Here is a 20593-nt window from a genome sequence, read left to right on the forward strand (position 1 = left end):
GTGCACATTCACTGTTACCTTTTAAAAGGGCCCTGCCCACCCCTCTCTCTCCCTCTTTCCCTCTTTCTCTCTCTCCCTCCCTCACTCCCTCTCTCACCCTCCTTGCCCCCTCCCCATCTCTCTCTTTCCTATCTGTTTCTCTCTCTCTCTCTGCCTCTGCCTCTCTGCCCGTCTCTCTGTCTCCCCCCATCACTCTTTTCTCTTCTGCTCTTCCTTTCCCCAGATGCTGGCCTCCCCCTCCCCTTGTCTTTTTTCCCATTCCCTTTCTCCTAATTAAAACAAACAAACAAACAAACCCTCCACATGAGCTTTGTCTGATGGCATCTTTAAATTACAACAAGAATCAGTAGGTGGAAAGAAATAATCAAGATCAGAGCAGAAATGAAAACAAACAACAAACAAAATACAAAGAGTCAATTGAACAAATAGTTGGTTCTTTTAAAAGATCAGTCCTGTGGCCAAAAGAGATGAAAGAGGGGCTGGAATAGATAGCATGGCAGGTAAGGCACTGGGTGCTCTTCCAGAGGACCCAGATTTGACTTTCACCACTCACATTGTGGCTCACAACCATGTATAACTCCAGTCCCAGGACACACAGTGCCCACTGCTGGCCCCTAAAGGCACCAGGAACACACATGATGAATAGAAATACATGCAGCCCAAACACCTATACACATAAAATAATAACAAAAAAATTTCAAAGAAAGAGAAAACCCAAATGAAATTAAAAGGAAGATGTTACAATAGGTAGCAATCATATTCAGAAACATAAAATATGAAATAAATGGATGAATTCTAGACCCAGCTGACCTACCGAATTAAACCTAGGTGAGACAAAATATTTAAATGGGTCTATAACAAGTAATAGTAATAAGATTAATACGTAATTATGAAATCTCAGTGTTTTAAACAGGCAAAAAAAAAAAAAAAGCCCAGGCACAAATGGGCACAGTAAGAATTCTAGCAAGCCTTTAAAGACTTAACCCCAATGCTTCTCATACTACTCAACAAAATTGAAAAGGGAGCAATGTTACCAAGTTCTTTTAACAATACCAGTATTACCACAAAATATCAAAACCACATAAACATGTAACAACAGAAAAGAAAATCCCACAACAATCTCTCTAGCAAACATAAATGAAAAAAGTCATTTCAATGCTTAAAAACTGTAATCAAGAACACATCAAAAAACACCATTACCATAACCACATTAGTTTCATTCTAGAGTTATACAGGTGGTTCAACATATAGAAACCAACATATCTAATAAGTGAACTCAAGAACATGAATCACATGGCTGTCTCAATAGATGCCAAAGGGGCTTTTGAAAATCCACATTTCCTCCTAATAAAAGTCTTAAAGAATGTAGGAATAAAAGGAATATATCTCAACACAATAAAGGCTACATACAACAGACCTACAGCAAACACTGTACTAAAGGAGAAACTGCAAGCTTTTCTACTAAAATCAAGATGAGATAAGAATGACCACTTTCCACTCTTATTCAGTCTAATGACTGAAGTCTTAGAGCAACAAGTCAAGAAAAGGAGGTCAAGAGAAAGATGATAAAAATAGGAGCAGAAGTCAGATGTCAGCAGATGATAGAGTTCTATACAGAAGAGATCCAAAAGGCTACAGAAAACTGTCAAAGCTGATAAACACTTACAGCAAAGCATCAAGACACAAAGTTAACATACAACTGTTAACTTTCCTCTGTACAAATAACATACATGCTGAGAGAGAAATCTGGGAAACGATCCCATTCGTAACTACTTGAAAATACACACACACACACACACACACACACACACACAAATAATTAAATATATAAATGAATGAATAAATAAAGTGGCATAATCCTAACTAAGGACATGAAATACAATGACCTCTACAACGAAAACTAAAACACAAAAGAAAGAAAATTGAAGAAGCTGTTAGGAGGTGGGAAGAGCCATCAAGTTAATGAAATTAATGTTGCAAAATTTGATTATAGCCAATGTTGTTCAGCTTTCTGTCACCAGAATAAAATACTGAGAATTTAAAAGGGTAAAGGTTTAGTTTGATTTCAGATGTTTCAGGGCATGGTCTCTTGGCTAGTTTGCTTTTTGTGTTTGTGAAGAAGTAATACATGCTGCTGGATAAAATGTGGCCAAGAAAAAATGTCACAACCCAGAGTAGCCAGGAAATAAACACAGAGATGAGATGAAGCCAAGTTGTCAATATCCCCTTCAGGGGCACAGTAACAGTGACCCAACTTCCTTCCTATAGGCTCTACCTCCCAATAGCTTCACAGACTGGCAGCTACGCCTTTAGCACCTGGTGTTTTGGGGACATTTAAGATCCAAAAAATAGTGCAACTTCTTCAACCAGTTGCTGGGCATAACTATCTACTTATGGTCTGAAAAGGTATGACTAAGCCAACATGTGCCATGGCCTGGCTTACATCATCACAGGCAGCAATTAAGGACAAAGCAATCTTCACTAGAATCACATACAAAAAGGAAACAGCTGCTCATGAAACATGAGATAAGCAACTAAGAAAGTGCCATAGAAAAGATAGACACAAGGGAAAGCTCCATCCTAGTTACTGTGGACTCTGTCAGTCCTCATTTTTATGTTAATACTACTAAGTCAGACCTTAAGTACTGCGCTAACAATTTGCATAGTTCTCTGAGAAGTTAGAACTATTTCAACATAAACAAATGTTAATGAACTGGTTACTACAGAACTAATGGATCAGACTCAAAATTCTAAGAACTATAAAAAATAATTCTAGTTTGATGGGAGATGTCATTCTGTAAATATGTTTCTCTTATTGGTTAATGAATAAAGCACTGTTGGTCAATAGGAAAGCAAGATAGGCAGGACTAGGAGACAAGGATTCGAGGAAGTAGCAGGGAAGAGTCAGCATGTAGAGACTGGAGACAACAGAGGTCCGGACCCTCTCTCTGGTAAGATGAGACCACGTGGAAATACTTAGATTAACAGAAATGGGTTAATAATTAAGACAGAGCTAGCCAATATGAAATTAGTAACTGGGGACCCCCAAATCCTGGCCTCTGCCAAAGAACGAGGTCTCAGCTGGAGAGTGCCAGTTTCCAGTGAGATCCACTTTCCTGCAAAACCTTCTCAAGTTCCAGCTCAGCCCTCATCCTCTTCTGCCAGCTATTGGCCAGAGGTGAGTCTGGGCCCAATCGGGGCTGCCTGTCCCCTACAACCTCTTTTCCCCTCTCCCCTGCCCAAACTCCCTGGGTTGGCCCCTGATCCTGCTGCTCCTGTCTCCAGTCCCCATCGAGAGCACCCTTGGAGCTCTGATACACCCCCACCCATCCCCACTGCCAGCCTACCCCCCCTCCCTGTGCCCTACCCTACCCACGGTCCTGCCACTCTGGTTGAGCACTGGGACAGAGGGTGGAGCCAACAGTCCACCCTACTTCGGAGACTTCTAGGAGCAACTCTGAACAAAGGAGGCCTAACTGTCCTTGCTGGACCACCCGCCACTGGCTTGGTCTCTGACCCCGCCTCCAGTCCTCTGCTGGTGTCCCGGCCCCTCCCAGAGATCCGCCTATCTCTGCAGGTCCACTCGGAGTTCCTGTAGCTATTGGCCAGAGCTATTGGCCAGAGGTATTGGCCAGAGGACCACTGTGAGTACCTGCTTACATCTTCTGGATCCTCATCCTTGACCCCATCCCTGGATCTCTGTCTGCGGAGAAACCTCCTAGAGAGCTTGGACCACACAGAGCTACAGATATTGAATCTCAGACCCACATAAGCCCATTGGGGAAGTACCATAGGGAGGGGGGGGGGATACACCACCAACACCTACTGGAAGAAGCTATGGGAAGAAGGCAATACAAGAGAACACCTAACAACAGAAAGACAAACATGACACCACCAGAATCTAGGGAATCTACACCAACTAGAATGGAACACAACAACAAAGCAGAGGAAGCAGAAGGGTACGACTTAAAAAATTACCATCATAAAAATGATAGAGGCCCTCAAAGAAGATGTGAGAACATCCCTTAAAGAAATGGAGGAAAAAACAAACAAAAAAGTGGAAGAAATGAAAAAATTCCTTAAGGAAAGTACAGAAAGCCAAGAAAAAACAATTAACCAGGTGAAGGAAACGGTTCAAGACTTGAAAACTGAAATTGAGAAAATAAAGGCAACACAAACGGAAGGAATGCTGGAAATTGAAAAGCTGGGCAAAAAATCAGCAACTACGGACACAAGCATAACCAATAGAATTCAAGAGATGGAAGAGAGAATCTCAGGCGCAGAAGATAAACTAGAAGAAATAGATTCATCAACCAAAGATAATCATAAATCCAACAAATCCTTAACACAAAACATCCAGGAAATGTGAGACACCATGAAAAGGCCAAACCTAAGAATAATAGGCATAGACGAAGGTGAGGAAGCCCAGCTCAAAGGTGCCAAAAACATATTCAACAAAATCATCGAGGAAAACTTCCCAAATCTGAAGAAGGACATGCCCACGAAAGTACAAGAAGCATACCGAACCCCAAATAGGCTGGACCAAAGAAAAAAGACCCCTCGACATATAATAATCAAAACACCTAGCATACAGAATAAAGAAAGAATATTAAGAGCAGCGAAGGAAAAAGGACAGGTAACATATAAAGGCAGACCTATCAAAATTATACCTGACTTCTCCATGGAAACCCTCAAGGCCAGAAGGTCCTGGATAGATGTTCTAAAAGTATTAAGAGAACACGGATGCCAGCCTAGGCTACTATATCCAGCAAAACTCTCAATCAATGTAGATGGAGAGGACAAGATATTTAATGACAAAACCAGATTTTCCCAATATGTATCTACAAATCTAGCCCTACAGAAAGTATTGGAAGGAAAACTCCAACCCAAGGAAGGTAACTACGCCCACAAAAATGTAGGCAACAGATAATCCAACTACACCAGAAACCAAGGGTGAAGCAGAAAAAATATATTCACAATACCATTGGCAACAACAAACCTAAATCAAACAAGCATCAACAATCAATGGTCCTTACTCACCCTCAATATTAATGGTCTTAACTCACCTATAAAAAGACACAGGCTAACAGAATGGATACGAAGACAGAATCCATCCTTCTGCTGCATACAAAAAACACATCTAAGCTTCAAAGATAGACATTACCTCAGGGTAAAGGGTTGGGAAAAGATTTTCCAATCAAATGGAAATAAGAAGCAAGCAGGCGTAGCTATCCTAATATCTAACAAGTTAGACTTCAAACCAAAATTAGTCAAAAGAGATGAAGAGGGTCATTTCATATTCATCTCAGGAGAAATCCATCAACACAAAGTCTCAGTTCTGAACATCTATGCCCCTAATACAAAGTCACCCACATTCGTAAAAGAAACACTACTAAAACTCAAAGCTCATATAAAACCTCACACACTTATAGTGGGAGACTTCAACACACCACTCTCAACACTAGACAGGACCACAAATCAGAAACTCAACAAAGAAACAAAAGAATTAACAGAAGTTATGTCTCAACTGGGGTTAACAGATATCTATAGAACATTCCATCCAAGCAGAAAAGAAGATACCTTCTTCTCTGCTCCACATGGAACCTTCTCTAAAATCGACCACATACTAGGTGACATAACAAACCTCAACAGATACAAGAGAATAGGAATAGTCCCCTGTATCTTATCGGACCACCATGCTTTAAATTTGGAATTCAACAACAACACAAATAGCAGAAAACCTGCAAACTCAGGGAAACTGAACAATGTGCAATTGCACCACTCCTGGGTCAAAGAAGAAATAAAGAAAGAAATTAAAGACTTTCTAATACTCAACGAGAATGAGGATACAACATACCCGAACTTATGGGACACCTTGAAAGCAGTGCTACGAGGGAAGTTCATTGCACTAAGTGCCCATATGAAGAAAACAGAGGATAGTCACATAAGAGATTTAACAGCCCAACTGAAAACCTTAGAACCGACAGAAGTGAATTCACTCCGCAGGAGTAGACGCCAGGAAATAATCAACTTGAGGGCTGAAATCAACAAAATAGAAACCAGGCAAACAATACAAAAAAATCAATGCAACAAAGAGTTGGTTTTTTGAGAAAATCAACAAGATAGACAAACCTTTATCCAAATTAACGAAAAAGCAGAGACAGAACATGCAAATTAACAAAATCAGAAACGAAATGGGGAACATAACAACAGACACAGGAAATCCAGTCAATTTTCAGGTCATACTTTGAAAATCTGTATTCCACAAAAATTGAAAATTCAAAGGAAATGCACAAGTTTCTGGATAACTATCACTTACCAAAATTAAATCAAGAACAGACAAACAACTTAAATAGACCTATAACCCGCAATGAAATAGAAGCAGTCATAGAAAGCCTTCCAACCAAAAAAAGTCCAGGGCCAGATGGATTCAGCGCAGAATTCTACCAGACATTCAAGGAAGAACTAATACCACTACTACTCAAACTGTTCCACAAGATAGAAACAGAAGGTTCATTGCCAAACTCTTTTTATGAGGCCACAATGACCTTGGTACCCAAACCTCACAAAGACACAACTAAGAAAGAAAACTACAGACCAATATCCCTAATGAACATCGATGCAAAAATACTCAATAAAATACTGGCAAACCGAATTCAAGAATACATCAGAGAAATCATCCACCATGACCAAGTAGGCTTCATCCCTGGATTGCAGGGATGGTTTAACATACGAAACCATATAAAACCATATGGTGATCCACCATATAAAAGAAAAACCATATGATCATCTCCCTAGATGCTGAAAAAGCCTTCAACAAAATTCAACACCCTTTCATGATAAAGGTCTTGGAGAGATCAGCGATAACAGGAACATACCTAAACATAATAAGAGCAATATACAGCAAACCAACAACATCAAACTGAATGGAGAGAAACTTAAGCCAATTCCTCTAAAATCAGGAACAAGACAAGGCTGCCCTCTCTCTCTCCACATCTTTTCAATATTGTACTTGAAGTTCTAGCTAAAGCTATAAGACAACAAAAGGAGATCAAGGAGATCCAAATTGTAAAGGAAGAAGTCAAACTGTCTCTATTTGCAGATGATATGATAGATTACATAAGCGACCCAATAAACTCTACCAGGGAACTCCTACAGCTGATAAACACCTTCAGCAAACTAGCAGGATACAAGATAAACTCAAAAAAAAATCAGTACCCCTACTATATTCAGACGACAAAGAGGCTGAGAAAGAAATCAGAGAAACATCACCCTTTACAATAGCCACAAACAACATAAAGTATCTTGGGGTAATGCTTACCAAACAAGTGAAAGACCTATATAATAAGAACTTTGTGTCTTTAAAGAAAGAAATTAAAGAAGATACCAGAAAATAGAAAGATCTCCCATGTTCTTGGATAGATAGAATAAATATAGTAAAAATGGCAATCTTGCCAAAAGCAATCTACAGATTCAATGGAACCCCATTAAAATCCCAGCACAACTCTTCACTGACCTTGAAAGGATAATAATCAACATTATATGGAAAAACAAAAGACCCAGGATAGCCAAAACAACCCTGTACAATAAAAGAACTTCAGGAGGCATCACCATCCCTGACTTTAAGCTCTACTACAGAGATATAGTCCTAAAAACAGCCTGGTATTGGTGCAAAAATAGGCAAGTAGACCAATGGAATTAATTGAAAATCCTGATATAAACCCACACACCTATGAACACCTGATTTTCCACAAAACACCTAAAAGAATACAATAGGGGAGGAAAATATCTTCAACAAATGGTGCTGGCACAATTGGATGAGAGTGGGTAGAAGGCTGCAGATAGACCCATGTCTGTTGCCATGCACAAAACTCAAGTCCATATGGATCAAAGAACTCAATATCAATCCAGCCACACTGAATCTCTGAGAAGAGAGAGTAGGAGGTACCCTTGAACAAATTGGTATAGGAGACCACTTCCTGAATATAACTTCAGGAGCACAGACACTGAAAGAAACAATTAATAAATGGGAATGGGATCTCCTCAAACTGAGAAGCTTCTGTAAGGTAAAGGACAAGATCAAATGTCAGCCCACAGACTGGGAAAAGATTTTCACCAATCCTATATCCGACAAAGGGCTGATCTCCAAAATATACAAAGAACTCAAGAAACTAGTCAACAAAACACCCAATAACCCTATTAAAAAAATGGGGTACAGAACTGAAGAAAGAATTCTCAATGGAGGAAATCAAAAAGGCACTTAAGAAAGTGATCAACATCCTTAGCTATCAAGAAAATGCAAATCAAAACAATTTTAAGATACCATTTTACTCCAGCCAGAATGGCTAAAATTAGAAACACCAATGACAACTTATGCTGAAGAGGATGTGGAGAAAGTGGAACACTCCTCCACTGCTGGTGGGAGTGCAAACTCCTACAGCCATTTTGGAGATCAGTATGGCAGTTCCTCAGGAAAATGGGAATTAGTTTACCACAGGACCCGGCAATCCCCCTCTTAGGCATATACCCAAATGATCCACAAACATGCAACAAAGACACCTGCTCAACTATGTTCATAGCAGCACTATTTGTAATAGCAAGAACCTGGAAGCAACCTAGATGCCCCTCAACTGAAGAATGGTTAATGAAGATGTGGCACATTTACACAATGTTATACTACTTGGCAGAAAAAAATAATGGAATCTTGAAATTCGCAGGCAAGTGGATGGCACTTGAAGAAACCATCCTGAATGAGGTTACCCAGTCACAAAAAGAGTAACACAGTATGTACTGCTTCATATATGGATTTTAGACCTAGAGCAAAGGATCACCAGCCTATAATTCACACTACCAGAGGAACTAGGATACAAGGTGTATTCTAAGAGATTCATATAAAGTCCCTCACAGAAGGGGGAAGGGACAAGTCCCACAGAGCACATGGACAGTGAATGGAGAGAGAAATAGGAGAAAGAGAAGGGGGGAGAGAGGAAAGGACGTGTGACTAGGGAGATTGAGCCAGGGTAGGAATAGAAGATGGGGGGAGAGAGAGAGATAGAGAGAGAGAGAGAGAGAGAGAGAGAGAGAGAACATAAAAGAGGGAGTCATTATTGGTTTGAAGAGAAAAATGAACCTAAAGAAAGGTCTAGAGACTTACAAGACTGCCGCCAACTAACAATTTGAGCATCCGTGGAAAGGCTACCATAAATGCCCTTCCTGGATAGTGAGATCAACAACTAACTTCTCCACCATCATGGAGCCCTCCTCAGTACCTGTTGGAAACAGAAGCAAATGCCCATACCTAAACACTATGTTGAACTAGAATCCAGATGTAGAGGGAGAGGAGAAGACCAGGTTGCAGAAACACATAGAGACAGCTGACCTGAACAAAGAGTAGCTAATGGGCCCCCAGACTGACAGCTGGGAATCCAGCATGGGACTGACTCAGGCCCCCCTGAATATGGGTCTCAGCCAGAAGGGCTGGGCAGTCTAAGGGACCTCAGACAGTGGGACCAGGATGTATCCCTGGTGCACAAAAGGACCTTGTGTACACATTCCCCATGGAGGAATACTGCCTTAACCTAGAGACAGGAGAGAAGTCCCTACTTCACATGACTTGACAGCTCTACATGACCCCACCTGGATGGCATTGCCCTACATGTGGAATTGGGGTAGGGGGATGGAAGGGGAGGGTGGTCAGGGTGCATGTGAGGAGGCAGAGAGGGTAGGAGGGAGGGAAGGAGAGGGAACTGGGATCGATATGTAAAATAAAAATAAATAATTTTAAAAAAAGGAATTGAAATCTCCAAAGATGTGTAAGAGCAATTTGCGTTTAGTAATCAAAAAAAAAAATCAGATTTCTCTAAACTCTTCAATATTTTACTTCTAGTTACCTTAGAAATCCATTTGAACTACCTTAAACAAAAATCCTAATACTATGGCAATAAATTTTTATACTTTTAAAAGTAGACTTTTCAAATTCAATTCACCAGCGACCATCTTTTGCACAATGAGAACAAAACTTACAAGGTAAAACTTCTATTAAGAGGGATAAATAAACAAGCAGCATTAAGCTAATTTGTACTTCCATCACAGTTAGCTCTGGGAAGTACAGACCTTCACAGAAATTACACACATTTTCAAAACTTACAAAGGAACAACAAAAGAACAGGATTAAAAACATCCCTCTCATCTGCTGACCAAACAGCACTAGAGTTCCCATGTGTGACAACTTTGTCCTGAGCTAAGAGTGTGTCCAACCGAGAACATGACTGCCATGATTAACTTATAATGATGTTAAGTACATAATGCTCTGTTTATGTATGGGAGTACTGTTTTCCCATGAGGTTCTCCTAATGCCAGGGAACATATGGTCCCCCGATCACTGATGACTTGTGGGGTAGTACAGAGATGGGGGGGTGAAGGAGTGACAGCCTTCACTTACCCTCACCACACTTTTCTGGCAGTCTGACCACACATGAAGAAAAGTCTAGCCCCTACAACAAAGTCCACAGGAGAGGTGGCAAGGCAGTCAAGGAAAGCCCTGCTTCCTGAGTCTGTGTAGTTGTACACTGTACCTACCAACTCTGGCAGAGGGGCCTGTGTGAGGAGAGGGTGAAGGGGCAATGCTTTTAGCATTGAGGAAACACACTGGAGGAGAGAGTAACAAACAGCAGGGCCCTGGTGCTCATCATGGTAGAGTGACACAGGAATAGCTTTTGAATGATAAACCCACCTGTGGGTTCCCCTTCTGTCTCCTTCCATGGGCTGGGAAAGCAGTCATTCAGAAGCAAGTGCAGGTATCTCTTGCCTTGCTGCTGATTTGTTTGTAAGTTGGCAAAAGAAAGTCAGAGGGAGGCAGGCACTTCTTCTGGCTTATACAGACAGAATTAATATTGATGATTAATCAGTCACTGACTAGTCCTGCTGTTAACAATGCTCCCTACCCACTCAAGTTAACCCTGAGGTGGCTCTAAACCTTTTGTGACTGTCTTTGTTAACTCAGGGTCATGGTTAGGGTTAGAGTTTTGTATTAGGGTTAGAGTTAGAGTTAGGGCTAGAGGATCAGGGTCAGAGTCAGGGTTAGGGTTAGGGCTGGGCTAAGGTTGGGGTTTGGATTAAGGTTAGGGTTAGTGTGTTGGTGTTGCTGGGAGTTTGTATTCTGTCAGCAGCTCCCAAATAAGCACACTGAGGCTTCTATTAATTACAAATGCTTGACCTATAGCTCAGGCTTGTCACTGACTAATTCTTATACAATGAATTAACCCATATTTCTTTTTGTTGTTGTTGTTTGTTTGGGGTTTTTTGTTGTTGTTGTTTTTTGAGACAGGTTTCTTTGTATTTCTTTAGATCCTGTCCTGGAATTTGCTCTGTGGACCAGGCTGGCCTCACACTCACAGAGACCCGCCTGCCTCTGCCTCCTGAGTACTGGTCAGCCCCAGATTCCTTATCTACCCCCTGACACATGGCTCATGGCCTGTTACCTCATTCTCTATAGCCCTGTTTCCTCTATGCCTGCTGGTGTCTCTATGGCACCACGCTTCTTTATCCCAGCATCCTTAATTTGGTTATCCTGCCTATGTTTCCTGTCTGGCTACCAGCCAATCAGTGTTTTATGAAACCAGTTTGAATGGCAAATCTGTACAGTGTACAAAATGATTACTCCACAGCATTGGTTGCCTCCACCCAAACCCTGAGTTGGCTCTAAGGTTTCCTTTGGTTGACTTTGCATAGTTAAGGTTCGGGACCTCATGATCATTCAGTCTGAACCATCCTTGTCTTCCTTGAAGGATGCATGCCTCCTTGATGTTCAGCATCTCTCACTGATGTCGAAAGCTATGCAGGCTTTTTTTATTGTAAGCATAAGTGATTATAAAACATAGATATAAATGCACATGTATGCCATCTGTTTATAATTTATCTGCTCTTAAGTAACCACAGACTGAGTGTGCTGATCATTTCACTTTAAATTTTGGGGTTTTGTTTGTTTGTTTGTTTTTGTTTTGGGGGAGTTGGAAGCAGCATATTCTAATTGTGAGGAATGATGAAAATTTAGTTTCATCTGTAAAGAAAGTCTTAAATTGCAACATATTTGAATAGGGTATAAAATTATATGTTTCACTCACAAGCATTTGCCAAGTATGCTCATAGTATTTGAGATACCCAATTAGGCACTTCCTACAGTCAGAAAAAAATGGCTATAATCTCCTTTTGGGTTTTTAGTCTACAAATATCACCATCTGCTATTTATTCTCCTTATTTTGAACACTGTTTCACAGAGAAACAATATGTCTAAGTGAGTCTGTAGGACTCCATAGCTAATATAGGTGAACTGGGAGAGTTTCGGGGTAAATGAATCATTTTTATTTAGTTCATCTCTTCCAGTTACACTAGTGAGTAATGGCAGAGGCTCTGAGACAGATTTAGTGAAGACAGTACTGGCTGAAGTTACTGAATTTAGGCACCCCACTTAACTCTTAATTCCCCCATCCACAAAATAGAAATAGTAGCCATCTCTAGAGTGTGTTTAAAGATGAAATAAGAGTCCTTGAAACTAGCATAACACATTAATCATCACACATGAGCTAGGGATACAATCGAAAACTACATGCCAATACCCCAATGTTCAACTCTACCTAGCCACCATTTTTATTTACATACTTCTCAGTGACAGTTGTAATAATTAAATGCCAGTATAAGTTGGGGGTGTTGGTTGTTCAGTTGGTAGAGACATGTCTTATGTGCATGAAGCCTTGGGTTGGAAACCCAGCCCTACATAAACCAAGCGTAGTTTTGTGCCTATAGACCAGGTATAGTGGTACATGCCTATAGACCAGGAGGTAGAAGCATGAAGACTAGATGTTAAGGTCATCTTCCTATACAGAGAGAGCCTGGGCTACATGAGACTCTGTCTCAAAAAACTATAAATAAATAAATAAATAAATAAATAAATAAAAAGTTTCCTGAAGCTGGCAGCTCTTCTTGTGACCCTGACTCAAAAGAAAAAATGAGGTTACTAGCTACTGACACATCAAGAAAGTAAAGGGCATGGCAAACACACACTGAAGCAAAAGGCATTGTGTGTCTCCCCTCACACAGTGAAAGGGATCCTGACTAAGGAAAGGCTGTGAACACAGTGAAGCACAGACTGTGGGGTCCAGGGTGCTTCTTCACACATGTCCTCCACACTGCTGTTACTGTACTCACCAAGCACGCCACTGTTCCTGTCTGCATTGACAGCACCTCTCCGCTCGGTGTGCTGGTCCCTGGGTCAACCCAATGTCATTGGGTGTGTCTCTTTGGCATCAGCAAAACCTTGGTGGGATTGAGGGGAGCTCAGGGGGCATTGTGAGGAGGTACTGGGAGACAGAACCATAGATGTTTTTCCTTCCTTCCCCACACTGTCTTCTATAAGTGGGAAGCCAAAAACATATAACTCTTCTCAAACTCCAAAAAGAAAAGAAATTACAAGCTGGAGTTCCTAGACCCAGTCTTTATGGGATTAAGAGTCTCTTGACCAGGAGAAACACATGGGTTTAACACTTAACACCTTTCTCCTCTATGGCAAAAGTCAAGGGGCTGGAGAGATGGCTCAGTGGTTAGGAGCACTTGCTGCTTCCGGAAGTTTCTGGTTCAGCACCCAGCACCCACATGGCAGCTCACAACTCTGTTACTTAAGTTCTGAGGGCTACATCACCTTCTTCTGGTTTCCATGGGCATTATACACTCATAAAACAAAAATAAATCTTAGGAGAAAAAAAGAATAAGCTATTCATATTTGGGTGGCTTGTTTGGTGTTTATATTTTCCATATCCTTTACACCTACTGCCCTTGATATGTTTTGCTATTTTCATTGTTTTGAAAATGATAGCTTTTTTTATATAGTCATTATAGTCATACTTGCTCAGAGCCTCTGTGTGCCTTTATGTGCTCTGTTATTTACAACTTCTCCCTTAGTCAACATAATCATTTTAAAGTTGTGATATTAGTGATATGCCCACATAAAAGAAAGGAAACTCATTTCTAAGACTCCTATTCAGATAGGATATCCATGAGACAAAATTGTGGCCAATGAGCTACAGATGGAAATGGTAATCTCCTTCTGCTGATGCAAAGTTTGGCTTTGCTCATTTCCTTCTTCCATTCATAAAACAGAAGCAAAAGCTGAAGCTGCACCAAGCCATCAGCTGACCATTGTAAAAGGCATACCCCAGGGCCAGGGGATGGCCATCACACTGTTTGCCTTCACTCACTCCAGGCCCTCCTGGATAGGATGGGAACTGGAGTGAGGCAGTGAGGCCTGTTCTTTTTCCGTGTCTGCATCAGACCCAAAAACAGCACATTCCTCCTCTGGGTTTGCCCAACCTGCTCCTCTAACCACACTTCAGGCTTTGTCTCCAATTCATGAGCCTAAAATATAAGGGCTTGTGTTGTTGCTGCCAACCAGAAAGACAAGCAGGAGAGCAAACCAGTTTCTTTTCTTGGTTGCCCTTCTCTTTCTGTGGAAGAGTGCATTTCATAAGATTCTAAAAAGGACAGAATGCTAGAATGCTGCATTTGCTCCTCCTTTAGCTAACTAATTAATCAGTCACCTTTTGCCTCTGACTATGTGTCATGGAACCATGTCCCTACTCATTATACCATCAAGCCTTGCTTCGGTGACTCTTGCCAGTGACGAGAGTCAATGTGGAATCTCTGAAGCTTGTAAAAGCAAAGACAGGCTTCAGAGAAATGACGTAGAATGTAATAATAACAAAAGAAGCAAAGACACAGCTCATCTGGTTTGTCTTTAGTGCCTTCACATCATAGCATAGACTATTTATGTACATATAATAACCCCCTTTGTCTTCGTGATTTCTGCATGAAGGACTTCTATTCCTACCCCCACTTCTCAATGTGGGATCCCTGGCTGTTCCATGTGTCACCATAACTATGCTACTTAAAGGGCACTAGTCTGTTGAAACAAAGACTTTGAACTCCTAATGTGACTTAAGCTAGTAACTTCTGAAGTGACCTTGTAGGATTAGCCAAGCTCCACACTCTCACCTCTAAAACAGCAGTGGAAATCACCTGCCTTGTCCCCAACTAAACAAGCAGATTTTCCAAGTGATGAAACACTTTGAGTAGAGAAAGAAGTTTGAAGCTGTCTGATTCCTTGCAGGCAGTCTGTATTTGCAATGACAGGGTGAGTCAGTCACTGATTAATCACTGTGAGAGCAGCAGCCCCTTCCTGGGAAATGTAGCCAGGAGGCATGAGCACTCCAAAATGAAATATGACCTGAAATCCGACTCGCACAACCAAAGATGCTATTGGATGTTTTCATTGTCACAAAACTTGCAGGAGCTCGCACACCTTCACAGAACACTAAACATTAGGAATCTTGACAAAAAAAAAAAAAAAAAAAAAAAAAAAAAAAAGGCAGGGATAAGAACCAAACTGGTTCCACCTGAATTTTATGCTCTTGTGACGTAGCAAGTAAAAGCCATGGTTATCAATAATATTTCATCCTACCTTTGTAAACAAGAGCTACCAAATGCTGCTTACAAGACAGGAACAGGTTGCATTATTACTTGATTGTTAAAGGTACTCCCGTACCTCAAGCATGCCTCACCACTACCCATCATGCTTTGCATTCTACCTCTTACTTTGCACCATAACAGCCACTGAGATGTAGAAGGGCCCAAACCTTGCTTTCTATTTTCTTATCAACTAACTTCTATAATGAAAGTAAACATAATCTCTTGTCTCTTGTTATTTTCTTAACCCCAACATGAATTCTAAACATCTCAAAGGAGTGTGTGTGTGTGTGTGTGTGTGTGTGTGTGTACCAAGTGAAGCAAGGGTATTTAACAAAAAATAGCTGGATGACTTTTTTTTCTTAAGGCAAATAGTAAATTACTCAGTTTAATATGCCAAGAATATGTGCAAGTGTGCAAAGGTTATAATTTGTTATATGCCTGTTTGTCACCAATAAACATGCTGGCATATTTAGTTCATACCAAATATTGTGTCAGAGAACAAAAGAGCAGAACTTTAAAAAGTGGGTCTTAACTATAACAATAAAAAATTTTTAAAATTTTAAAATGATGATTCTATTGTAAAATCCAGCTATGCAGTTGCATATTTAATATCCCCCCAATCAAATCTGTTTACTGATAGAGCTTGTTCAGAAAAATATAGAAAATGCCACAGATATACAATGCCCTACAGAGGGCAGGGGAAGATGTTTTTTAAATCAATTTGTCTCACCAGGCTATACCCAGACAAAGCGAAGAAACTGGAAAATCAATCAAACCAATCTGGGAGTGGAGCTGCTAATTTTAGAGGTTGTGCTGTGCCTTGGTGATGGATGCAAGCATTGATGCTACATCCCGTACTAGAGGTAATAGCAGCACATCTAACACCATTGAAGAAATAGTTTCTTTAGCCCCATTAAAAAATATAACTAAACCAAAGATTTACTTGATGCAGAAAGAAATGTGGGAAAGTGAGTAGTCTCTCTGTTCTTGCTCAGCATGTCTGGCATAGCAACAGTGTCCCAAAATGCTAAATAAAAGAGGCTTGCAAGGTTAGCAGAAGACGCTGCAACTGCCACCCTAGGCTCACACTTAATGAAGTATATTTCACAGTCCATTGAGAAAATACAGGCACAGATGCGATGAAAATAGATGTCATTGTTATACTGTTATCAAGACTAAATTTCTTAAGGACCATGGGATTAAATTGCTACCAGCTCTATGAGTACATTATAAAGTATTGAAGCTTAATAGGACCACATTATTGACACACGAAGATGGCTAAGTCAAGGGTTGTGACCTGTCAAATCACTAATGGTGCCAAAACTCAGATGATGGAAATCAGCTTGCATGTCTAACCCATATAGTACAAATAACTCCTCATTTCAATGAGAAAAACTAAGACTTCAATACAGTTTCTCAAATCATAACAGCATTCCAACTGAAACCAAAATTACAGCAAGATCAAATAAGTCCCATATGCATCCTGACACATTGACTAGGCACAGTCCCATCAGACAAAAAAAGAAAAAAAATAATTTTTTTCAATTTAATGTAAGAATTTTCAAACAAGCATCAAGAGTTCTGTGAAAATTACATTTTGAACTATTTGAGACCCCACTTGTAACTGACATACGTGTTTGCTGCTCGTTTTCAAATGGCATGCACAGAGTTGCACTCTGACATTTAACGTGAAGAGAAGTTTGATCATGTCTCTTTAATAGACCTGTGACCCTACCTTCCCAGCGACAAATGTCCCTTGCCATCTTCCAACCTTGCTTTCCAGCAGCCTACATTTGGGAGCAGTTGTTCTCAAGAAGAAGCAGAGCAACAGCAAAACACCTGATGAGCAGAAGACACCAACTCTCACGCAAGCTCCTTCCATTCAACCAAACACCCATGCACTGGTTCCGCAAATGCAACACCTGGAACCCACTAACTTTATGATGCCCTCTTTCCCTTTGTAATATATCTTTAATCAGGGAAGTTTTATTACTCAGATAGGTTCATTCCCTTTATCAGTGATCGCATACTCGAGACCGGCTGGGTGGTTTTGGAAGACTCTCCAGATGGGATGCCACATGAGGAGCATCACTATCCCGGAGCTCTGGCCTCTGTGGGGACGGGTATTGTGAAAATTGTACACAGACCCTTATTCCTCCTCGGCTTTCATTAGCGTGTTTAATGTGCGGCCAAAGACAATCCCTCTTTGTCCGATATGGCCCAGAAAAGCCAAAACGTTAAAGACCCTCCCTGTCTAGCTATATCTTTTATGCTTCATGCGCTGTGCCCCCAATCCCAAAATCTCAGAAGAACTTTCCATTTCATATTTCCTTGAGGCTTTGAACTCAACTCTGCAGCAGCAGTCTCTCCTGAAGTTTCTGTGCTAATTTTCTGCTTTTTTTTTTTTTTTGGCCCTGTCTACCTCGGTTCACCCCATTCTCTTCTTTCTTTACCCATAATCCCTTCGTGCTCTCCAGTGGAAGTTATGGGTGCAAACAAATGGATGGATAGATGGATGGATGGATGGATGGATGGATGGATGGATGGATGGATGGATGGATGGATGGATGGATGAATAAGGAGCCTGGACACTCTGGAGGTCTCTGCCCTCCTCACTGGGTGTCCTTCTCCATGAGGCCACCAGGGGGCCTTTGGAAAATGAGAGTCATATGTTTGCACTCCTTTGTGACTCCTGAAATAAAATCCCTGAGTGCTCGGACATCGAGTTACCCTCCAATCTGCTTTGCAAGCCTTCTCTCTACCCTGCCATGGTAGAAGGAACTCCGCCCTTCCTCCCCAAGCACACTCACCACACCGGGCCTTTGCACTTGCTATCCTGAATTGCGTGCACCAGACAGTAGCATGGCTCCCTTCTGTCTTCATGCAGCCCTGTACTCATTACCTGCCTTACCATGAAGACTGTGCCTGCCCACCCTATCACTGCAGCCTTCTGAATCTCCATTGTGCAACTCTGATTCATCTCCACCGCGGCTGTAGCCTCTTGCCACTTACTGTCTACCTGTTTGTGAACTTACTCGAATGATTGTATGACCGGTGAGAGGGTAGGTCTTGTTTTGTCCATCATGGCTTGTATGTTTCCAGCAACTGATCAATGCATCACCCAAAGTAGGCCTTTAATAAACACGTGCTGATTAAATGATGACGAAAGAAAAAGGAAGGTTTAATAAGGTAAAGAAGTCAGAAAAGCAGGAAAAGAAAGAGGGTTGGAAAGAGGAAGGGAATGAGGAGGAAGGGAGGGAGGAAAATGAAAAAAAAAAAAAAGGAAATGGAGCCGATTCTGCCCACCCTCCCCATTTCCTTTTCCTCCTACAGTCTTCCAATTGGTGGAGATTTTCCAGGAAATGGAGTGTAACCTTCTTCTAAACGCTGTAGTTCTTCACTGAGTCATTAACAGATGAAGCCAATGGCAGCCTTGAGAGCACCTTCTTGTTTTGTGATAATTTCTGCTTCTTTGTCAGGAGCTTAAAATGCACAGCACTTGAAAGAACATCTACTGGCTGGAGGAAGGAAGCCCCCAGTGCAGGCGAATTTGTCTGCTTTTCGTATTCTCACCTGGATCAGAAAAGACCCAGTCCTTCACACCTATCTCAGAAGATGGGAACAGCCCCTCTGCCGACCATCTGTGGCCACACCTTGCCCCTGCTACCTGCAGATACTGTTCCTCTTAATACTCACGACCTTACTTGGATACTACCCCTTGATTTTACAAACTCAGGAACAAACAGAAAACAATGTGTTCACTTCAGAGTAGGAAAGCTAGGGGTGGTGTGCTGGGCTTTCTTACTCAAAATAGCATAGAACGAATGGTAAGATGATTAATTAGGCCTTCAAATTTTTCAAAGAAAATGACTCACATATTAACTGCTTAGATTGGTGCTGTATTTCCTGCAGACTTTGGGGACCTGAAACACATGTTTGAACCTAAAGTTTAAGAATGTTAATAATGGAGTTCAAATTCCTTTTCCAAGTTCCAGCTCCATCACCTACCAGCCGCCATAGTCACCTGCCAGCCGCCATATGACTGTTTATAAATGATGCCTAGAAGGATGGGAGATAGGCAGGGCCACAGGGACTGCCCTTGTGGATTTGTGTTCACAGTAACATGAGACCAGTCAGTGTGTGCTATCAGGTTTTCCTCCAGCAGCGTTGAGATGGGTAGTTGTGGGCTTAGAGAAGAAAGCAGTAGTGTAATGGAGATGTCGAAAGGAAGGTGCTGATCCTATGGCAGAATCATGAGTATATTGGGTGTGACAGGAAGGAAATAAAAGTAAAACTGGAGGAAAGTTAGGAAATAACAAATAAGAGGTAGTGAGGAAAAAATGATGATGTAAGATTCAATATTGAACACTGGAGATGGGAGGGTTGTACGGAAACAGCAGTAAAGTCCTTCACCTGAAGGCTTGGTGGTAATGGCGAGGGGGAAGAGGGTCTGGCATTTGAGACAGCTGGAAAGAAGAAGGAACAAGGAATAAAGCTTCCCTCAGACTGAGAAAGAGGAAAGGTTCCAGATAACAAGCTGACGATGCTAGAGACTGTGCATCTAATTGAGCTGGAAGACCAGAGGGAAATGCAGAATTTCAGAGATCAGAGAAGGAGGGGAGAAGAGAACAGAGTGTGAGCATATGGTGCTCTGTGGGGATTCGAGGGTGGACGAGAAAGACTGACCTGCATCTCTCCGGCTTCTTTGAGAGCTGACAGAAATAGAGACTAGTTGAATAATGGAACCTCCACAGCAGGCTGGAGGCAGATGCTGCCTGACTGTGGGTGTTAACAGGGAAGGATGAGTAAATTTCTAGGGCTTCCTGACGAGGAGGCTAGAAGACTCTTGGTCAGATGCATGTGGTTTAATGCAACAGTTTTAGTCTCTGTCAGTGAAGGAAATGTTTTTTGTTGTTGTTGTTGTTGTTGTTGTTTTAAGCATAAATGAGCTGTACTTACTTCTATTAGTGGATTTAAGAATCCTGGAGTTTGTAGATACCACATAAGCTGTCCCTTCCATCCAATGTTATTGTTCAACCAGGGTAATAACTACAGTCAAGAGAATTTGGAGAATTAA

Source organism: Phodopus roborovskii, unplaced genomic scaffold (genome assembly GCF_943737965.1).
Source record: "Phodopus roborovskii unplaced genomic scaffold, PHOROB, whole genome shotgun sequence".
NCBI lineage: Eukaryota > Metazoa > Chordata > Mammalia > Rodentia > Cricetidae > Phodopus > Phodopus roborovskii.